Consider the following 9,590-nt stretch of genomic DNA (forward strand, 5'->3'; position numbering starts at 1 on the left):
CAGACTAACACTTCTATTCTTCCTCTTATTATTATGGAATTATGGAAATATATAAACTTTTCCATGATATTCATTTTTTTTGGATATGGTCTGTATATATATATATATAGAAGTGAATGCATTAAACCCTCACATTTCTCTTCAGTCTCCCAGACAGACAGGAGTGAGCCTCTGTTGTCAACTCTTTTGGCCACCAGGGGGTGCCAGCAGAGCCTCTGTCCTAGGCTGTAGTCTGTAGACGTGAATTTGGTCATTTTTCATGTAGAATAAATTAAATTAGATTTTCTTGATACTTTCAACACTGTAAAAGTTACATTTAATTTATTAATTCATAATTAAAATATTTTGTAGAGTTTTTGAATGTCAGATGTCTATCTAAGCCAGTGGTTCTCTGTTATTTTCTGTCATGCACCCCCTTGGGGACAGAAATGTTTTCACACACACACCCCGACCCATACCCCTGCAAATTGAAATACTATTGCAAACCTGATAACATGTATATTTTTATCTGTACAAACCACTGTATGAGTTGCTCCCACCTACTGACTGGAGGCTTGTTATCATTCAAGCATTACAGCATTGGTACACTTATGTCCAGCGTGCCATATTCCATTGGAAGCCCCTCATGCCCCCCTTGGCACAGCGGGGGGGCCCGCCCCACTATTTGAGAAGTACTGATCTAAACAGTGTTCAAATAAAAACAAATCTGTGTGTGTGTGTGTGTCACTCACCTTGCCCATGACTTCATCATAATTGAGGGGTTTGAGAGAAGGTGACAACTGTGTTTCTTTAGTTTGGGGCAAACCTGCAAGAACCAATGAGCATCACTGCATTATTAGCAGTGTTGGGCACGTTACTTTGAAAACGTAGTTATAGTTACTAGTTACTTCTCCCAAAAAGTAACTGAGTTAGTAATTGAGTTACTCCACTACATAAGTAACTAGCTACCAGTGAAAGCAACTATTGTGTTGCTATTTTTTAGTTTAAAAATGTAGAGTAGAAAAGCAAAGACAGGTACCTGAACAGAGGTTTTAATTTATTGCACCTCAACAGATCACAACTGGTACAACTGTTTTCTTCTTCACAAAAGTAAACATTTTAACAATATGGAGTGCTTTTAACTCGCTGTGTTGTAAATTAAACGAATTAAACTTTTACAACTTCAGACAACTGGTGGACATACTGTACTTCAAGTATAAAGTAAACAGTTTAACAATGTGAGCTTAACAGTTACATATTTTTCCACTGTGTACCCGTCTATGTTCTACCTCAAACATTTATAAATTCAGTAACTCTGAAATGGATTCAGATATCAAAATATCATGGTGAAAACGAAAGCCATGAATGGAGATTGAGTTCTGAGGTTTGAAATCCTAAAAAAGTAGGTCTGTGGAGTTTCTCTTATGCTCTTTTGCACAAAGTGCTTTAAACTCTCTAGTGTAAATTAAATAAATTCCACTTACACCAACACAAACATATACACAGGAACATTTGTTTGTCCTACAAAGGATTTATACAAATGGATAGAGCACCCTTCTTGTGTCTAAGCAATTCATATTTACTGTAAACAAATTAAAGTATAGAGATAGATCACAAATTTAATTTTGACCTTCAAACGCCCCCTTGTGGTGAGGTACAGTACTGCCTGCCTCCCCTGCTGACTTTTCTCTCCACTTTCTTGTACGATCAGCAGTAACAATTCTCTCGCACATACATTAAAGACATTCACACTGAGTTATACTGTAGAATAAATATTTCTGTAAAGTTCATTTTGGCGATATGCTGAGAAACAGAAACGGACACAGTGGCGCTTTGACCCAGAGGCAAGGTCTCTGTCAATGGTGTGGAACCCCAGGGAACACCTCCTGGGCAACAGTGATTTCTACTTAATCTAATGTCAAAAATGTGTAGAGTCCTATTGTCAATGCATCTTTAACACAGATCAGTGGAAAATATTAATATTTATTTTATGTACTTTTTTTTTACTGCCTCCCCTGACCGCACTGGTTGACAGCATAGTAGAAGCATATGCCGCCGAGATGTGCTTCATTAAATTGGAGTTGTTTACACCGGACGTGGACAAACTCTTTGCTCTGGGACATAATGTTCACTGAACATGTACATTTTTACCTTTAACCTCAATGAGGTTAAAGTAGTGCCTGTATTCACTATATCTGAAGGTTTGTGTGTGTGCTGCTGCTGTGTGCTGGGTTTGTGTGTAAACACCCGCCGTAGGGAAAAACACACACTTTTGCAGCTCCTGTGTCTGTGTGAGCCAAGTCGGATGACAGCTTCAATGAGTAGCTTCAGTAACGCATAGTAACGTCGTGTTGGTGATGGTAACGGCGTTATAACAATAGATAAAGTAATTAGTTAGATTACCCATTACTGAAAAAAGTAACGCCATTATTCCCATCACTGATTATAAGAGCAGGTGAATCTGAAAGTTGTCTTTTTGCTCTTCTGAACAAATGTTGCAAGGACAATATTAAACATTTCAGGGCATTTAGTCAGCTGTTGAAAACATCTCTCAAGGATGTCAGTTTTGAAAGTCCAAGATTTATCAATAAATAAACAAACTTTATTACCTGGCCCTCAAGCAGAAACCTGGCAAACAGTTTATAGCATTCCAGCCCCTCGGGATAATCGACCTCTACTGCCGGCAGCTGCCAACATACGCGGACTGCAGCAGAACACAGAGGGGTCCATCACATCACTCTTGGAGCAAACACATCTGTTGGTGTTGACGGGACGAGAACTTACAGAAGGTGCTGGAACCATGATACTTGATGACGCCGGTGGATGAACAGAACCATGGTACTGGTGACTCCAGAGGGGAGCTGAAGTGACAGTATTGGGGGAAAAGCTAGGGGAGCCACTCTGCTTCTGCCGCTGATACTCCTGCAACAAGGGAGATGATTGAAGAATATACTGTAGTGTTTGAACAAGTGCATTTTTAGGATACAACTCTTCTGTACCTTTCATGTACAGCTTTGTGGTCTCCAGGATCTCCTGTCTGGCAGTGTTTTGAACAGAGCAGATGAATGAATGAACACTGGGTCGTCCATGAGACACGTCTGTGAACAGGAATAATAAAGGAGCTCAGTAGGAGTGATGGCACACAACATCAGTCAGAGTCCTCAGTCAGACTCACCTTATATCCGTTCTTCGACTTAAGATCGAGCAGATCTTCCACTTGAACGCGTCGAGCCAGATGATCTCCCAGTCCGGCCAAGACGATCTGACGCAGGCAAAAGATCTGGTTCTCAGTGGGTGGAGTCATCTTAGGATCCACAAAAACTCCCACGTCTGGACACACTGCGTTGACTGTGAGGAACCCAAAAAATGTGTCCGGATGTTGTTTTCTTCACAGCAGCAGAAACATGTGTGTAGTTCGTCTGTGTTTTTTTCACTTCAGCGTTACCTGCGTTGGTCAGCTGCCCTCGGAGTTTCTTGAGTTCAACCATGGCTTTGTACCTAAGGTCGTTCTCCTCGCAGATTTTGGGAGTACAGCCAGAAAATTCACAGGCACTGACGGCACCTGTCAGCACAATGAAACAGTGTTTCATTGGTCCATAGTTTGACCGAAGTATTTCATTGGCTCAGTAAAAGCTGTATATAATTTGAAATTTTTGTTATGAACATTAAGATTTAAATACTTTTTACTTCCCACATTTAAGATTGAAACAATGGTTTTTGCTCGTGCTTTATCCAATCTAAGGAAACAGCTAATGTAATTCTCTGTCAGCAGGTGTCACTGTATTTCACCAGACTCCATTAGCTCATCACAAACTACGATATTATGTAAATTAATTTGGTTCCTTGATGTCCATATTAATAAATAGTGACATCACGTGGTTTAAGGAGTAATTGTAACAAAGTTAATTCTGTGTTATATGTTGGTTTCAAACTTCAAATTTCTGATTATAAAAGTGAAACATGATCCCACTGACCAATGGCCTCTAAATGGTAATACTCATCATTTTAAACTTTTTTGTGGAGTTGACATATGAAATTATATTTGGATTATAAAAGTCAGGTTTAGATGTCGACATTTCATAGGGTTTGCTGTTGACAGTCTACAGTAGTCTTCAGTCAGAGCTCACCCAGCATGACCATCAGGTCTCCCAGTAGAAGTGAGGCTTCATGTCTGGCCCACAGCCTCTTCATCTGAGCCATACGGGCACAACGCTGTACGAGCTTGGAGTTTTCGTCTTCACTACCGGCAGGTCTGCAGGGCAACAAAATATGACACAGACCTAAGATCGGGGGCCAAAGAAGAAGCTTCAGTTCCAACATCTGTCAACTGATGTTATAAGAGCATCAACACATCTCCACCTGTCGGTCTTCGAAGATCTCACGTACAGTCATGGCTGCAACCAAAGTGATGACATACGGCAGACAATCCTGCTCCTTCCCCAGGACTAACATTTTAGCATACCGTGGCGCAACAGGGAAAGAAGCCATGGCTCTGCCCAGAGGAGTGATGGGGCAGCTCAACCTGGCCTTTTCCATGTCTTTGACCCTGATGTGAAAAGAAAGACATCACAAATCATAGGACAGTGGTGGGATCTACCGAGTAGATTTTGTAGATGGATGGATAGATAGAGATAGATTAGACAGATATATAGATAAGATAGATAGATGGATAGATAGAGACAGATTAGATAGATATAGGTAGATTAGATAGATAGATTAAATAGATATATAGAGATAGATAGATAGATAGATAGATAGATAGATAGATAGATAGATAGATAGATAGATAGATTAGATAGAAATAGATATATAGATAGTTTGATAGAGATAGATTAGATAGAGAGAGATAGATTAGATAGATTAGACTGATAGAGATATATTGGATAGATAGATAGATGGATGGATGGATTAGATAGATAGATGGCTAGATAAGATAAAAATGGATTAGATAGATACATTAGACAGATAGATATATAGATAGATAGATGGATGGATGGATGAATGGATAGGCAGATGAATAGACAGATAAATAGATTAGATAGATATGAAGATAGACAAAACTTTTGAAATTGGATTTGATTTGTTAGGTAGGTAGATAAATACATAGGCTGTTACATGTCACATGGGGCACTGTGCTGGCTGAGTAGCAGATAGAAAATGAGAGAACTTCTCTTGACTTCTCTTCTCATTTGCCCGTTACCCAAAAACTGATGTCATTCATCTTCCAGGTTTTCCAGGATGTGTGGGAACCCCGCCACAACTGTACTGGTTTAATGTGTTTGTTAACTTTTAGAGAGAAAAGCCAGCGACTGTTACCTTACAGTGTAAGGTGGCTCTTTTAAAGCTCCCATTGAAATCAACAGCTGCTCTGCTGCCATGAGAGCCTGATGAGACGTGGGGAAGGGAAAATTCACCACCTGCACAAACCAGAAAGGGTCAGACTTTTTTTTTTATTCACAGAGCGGATCCTCAGTTTAGCTGGAAAGTTGTAATTCCTTACTGGCCTTGTCTATGTTGAGATCCTTCATCTGTAGAACCAGGTCCTCCATAGGCCTGCGAGTGATCTCTGCCTCTGAGAACAAACTGAAGTCTCCGAACACTGCAGAGGAGTACAACCTGAACAGAGGCAGCAACAAACACGTGAATGTCATCGTCACAAACAGAAATAATTTTAATCACCATTTAGACTACTGACCTGTAGCAGTGACCAGGCTCTGTTCGTCCCACCCTCCCTGCTCTCTGATTGGCTGAGGCTTGTGACGTCCATGTGACTTTGAAAGACGACCGGTCACTCTGTCGTAGAAACGCTTCTCAATACAACCGCAATCGAGCACGTACTTGATGCCCAGGATGGTCAGGGACGTCTCAGCCACGTTGGTGGCCACGATGCACAGACGAGTACCAGGAGGAGGAGACCTGAACACCTACAGCCAGAAAATACACAACACGTTACCCTCTCCTGTGACCTTTGACCCACTCTGATCTCATTAATCCTGTGTGTTACCTTGGCCTGCTGCTCTGGAGCCAAGAGAGAATACAAAGGGAGAACATAGAGAGGATTGGAAGGATCGGCTTTCTCCTCTACACAGACAAAGAGAATTCATAGTTAGAACCTGTGTGAAACACACACTAAACACTAAATCAGACTAATGGATGTGGACTGTGAGAGCTACACATGGATCTGGACTGTGAGAGCTCACCTGCATTGTCAGGATCGTCTCCAATGTCAAGGTTGGAGCCTTTGTACTCCTCATCAATCCCGGCCTCTCTGTCTTCGTCACCTTCATCCAGCGACAGAGTGGAGTAGTTGTCCAAGTCTATCTGCGGCAGAGACTAGAAAAAATAAAAGAGACAAAGTTTTACACAAAATATTTATGTGATCCTGTAGTCACACTTACTACAGGCTTCTTGTTCTTAGCCTTTTTAAACTTCTTCATCGCCTTGGAGCTGTCTGCATTGTCATCTTCACCTGGATGTAAATAATGGAAAAAAAAATCAATGATATGAAAAAAAAACCAGCACCAACAGATGAGCAGCAGTGTGAAGTGACACAGACGTGTGTTTCACTCACCAGCGGTCGTGCCGCTCCTCCTGAAGGGAAACGCTTTTCTCAGCCTTCGGCACATACTGTGGACTTCTGCCTGACCAGTCAGAAGCACCAGGATGCCACCTGGAGGACGATGACGGCAATTTGTTGTTAACAGTGTGTGTACATTTGACATTTAAAGAGGATTTATACAGATAAATATAAGCCACAGTTCTTCATGTATGTAACACAGTAGCTGCTGAATGAAGAACCAGCTGCCTCAGTGTTTCTGCCTGGAGTTCAGATGAGTCTGTGTTGACAATAATGTTGTTCGAGTTCAATCAAGTACTTTTACTGCAACGACCTATTTTGAATATTTACATGACCTTTATCCAGTGGACTCACCACCTGCAGGAAGGTTCAGGGGGGTTAGTATGGTGCAATGTGATTTGGGTGGCGGTCATGGAGACTGCTGCCCCCGCGACCCGATAACGGATAAGCGGATGAAAATGGATGGATGGATGGACGGATACACGACCTTTAAAACTATAGTTCTTATTCCAGAGTTTTGGACAATGAGGAAGGAGATGGGACTAAAACAGTGTTTCCCAAACTTTTTTTCTGGGGACCCATATTTTTAAATGTCACAAACCTTAGCGACTCAAGTCAATAGACATTATTCGTAAACTTCTGGAAAACATGATGCGAGACGACCCAAAAAAAAAAAAAATCTCGTGACCCACCTGAGGGTTGCGACCCAGTCTTTGGGAAACAATGGACTAAAAGACAAACACTAATATTGTGTTAACTTATATTGTTCTGCACTGATCAAACTAATTAATTTTTTTCTTTACTAACATTACTTGTATTTAGGAGGATATATTCAGGCAAATGATACATTTGCAATTTCTTTGCATTTCATCTAAATATAATAACTATTTGAAGCCTAAAAACATAAATAATGCATTTATTATGAACAAACATCATTAAATAATTAACACTAAAACATTCTGCTCCTCTCTTTTTATTCCTTCAGTGTAACAATTAAATGTACACTATTGACTGCTTGTACTTCAACTTTGACTTACTGTGTTATCACCACCTGGGGGCAGCATGCGGTGGATCTTGCAGGTCTTGTGGAAAGCCTCTCTGGTGTAATCGTCCAGTGGGGTGCGTTTGTTGAAGTGAATTGAGACCGGGAACTGACTAGCGTCTACTTTGACGACAGGCCGAGGTGTCCGGAACAATTTCTGGTTGTCGGTGAAATCTTCTACCCTGAGAGTGGCCGACATTATCAGCAGCTTCATGGGCATTCCTTTCTGCATAGAGACACAGGGTTAATGCAGCAAGAAGAAGAATGAGGACAAAACAGGTTTAATTATTAAACTCTTCACAGTGAGAATGACCTTGTTTCTGAGGGGGACGATACGAGACAACAGTCCGATCAGGATGTCTGTATACACACTCCTCTCGTGGGCTTCGTCTATGATGATCACACTGGAGAAGGAAATCCTACCAGGCACAAACAGAAATATAGGAACAATCACATTATTTAAAAAAAACCACAGGGCTTAATTATTTTATTGTATTTTATGTTTCAAATAGCAACTGGAGCAAACATTTTCAACATAAATTCATGACCAGTTTCTTTGGTTTTACGTAGCATTTTTACAAATTTGGCTATATATATATATATACATTTTTTGCAAGTATTTCAAATAAGACTTAATTATACATAAGAACATAATATGTAAAATAAGAGACACAAGAATGATAAATAATAAAAATCATTTAAAAATGAAATAAAAATTAATATATAAAAAGCAAAAACAAATCATCTTAAAATTGGGCTTCAATTAAAATATACATAAAACACAAATTCAAAACAATATTGATTTACACTAAATAAATGTAGCATTGCTGTAAATATTGACAGTTTTTTGTCTAGATTCTGTTTAGCAACATCACAGGCAGTACCTTCTGGACCTCCTTCAGCAGAACACCATCAGTCATGAACTTAATTTTGGTCTCATCAGTCACATTTCCTTCAAATCGAATCTGGTAAGACACCACTCTAGGTAGAGAGACAAAAGAGGAAGTAAATGGTTGATCTTTATTTTGGATAAATGTGTCTGGAAAATGAAGGAGATGTCCACAAAGATAAGTCTCCAGGTTTTAAAACAGAAGTTTATTTATTTATGACAACTAGATGGCTACACCTATTTCTGATTTCTTTTGTTACCGTGTAGACAGGTTCATCTCTGTAGCCGCTCTCTGGGACATGCTAACAGCATCAGCTCTGTGATGCCAATAATCCCAGTTTCACTACATAAAACAAAAACAAAAAAAAACACAAATGCACACAGTGTCACATAACAGTTGAAACACATCTGTAGCAAAATAAATATAGGATAAAAAAGAAGGATTTACCTGGCATAACCAGCTTCATACAGAAACTGAGGAACTTTTGTTCAAATTTGTTTTTCCACTTCCTGTCTCTCCACAGACAATGACGCAGGGATTTACTCTCACCGCCTCCATGATGACCTGCTCCTCTGCCAGCACGGGCAGCTTCAGACGAGCCTCCTACAGCAGCACAGAAGAACATTTAGACAAAAAAAAAACACCCAAAAAATAACCTAACAAATACACATAATGTGAACACACAGGTATGAAGACCGCAGGGTGAGAATCTGTTGGTGCCGAAAATTACGTTATTCAGTCACCACTGTTGTCATCTAACTGCCGCATATAGAATGACCTGAAAAGAACCACACCTGACAACGTTGTACTTTTTACTCGCTGCGAGGGGGAGCAGAGAGACCAACAGCTTCGCAGAGTTGGCTCACCTAAGTCCCAAAGTGTATGAGGACTGCAGCTCCTTTTATTGAGACAGTTTCACAAGTACTGGGCAGTTGTTTTTTTCTTTAAGTTTTACTCCCAGGGCAAAGTTCATCCGATTCCCATACTTGATGAGAAACAGACCTCATCCTTTATGGACCTACATTGTAAAAAACCTTTTAGGAGTACCTACTCCTGTCAAGCAGACCATTATTTAACACACTTAGATAACAGATTATGGTTC

At 40.2% G+C, this 9,590-nt stretch overlaps 1 pseudogene; it reads right to left on the reverse strand.

The window, feature by feature from the left end:
• Positions 1-607: 607 nt before the first annotated feature.
• LOC103398959 (probable ATP-dependent RNA helicase DHX37) lies at positions 608-9,113 on the reverse strand (annotated as a pseudogene).
• Between the last annotated feature and the right edge of the window lie 477 nt (positions 9,114-9,590).

The sequence above is a fragment of the Cynoglossus semilaevis genome, unplaced genomic scaffold (genome assembly GCF_000523025.1).
Source record: "Cynoglossus semilaevis isolate Cse_v1.0 unplaced genomic scaffold, Cse_v1.0 scaffold1117, whole genome shotgun sequence".
NCBI classification, from domain to species: Eukaryota; Metazoa; Chordata; class Actinopteri; order Pleuronectiformes; family Cynoglossidae; genus Cynoglossus; species Cynoglossus semilaevis.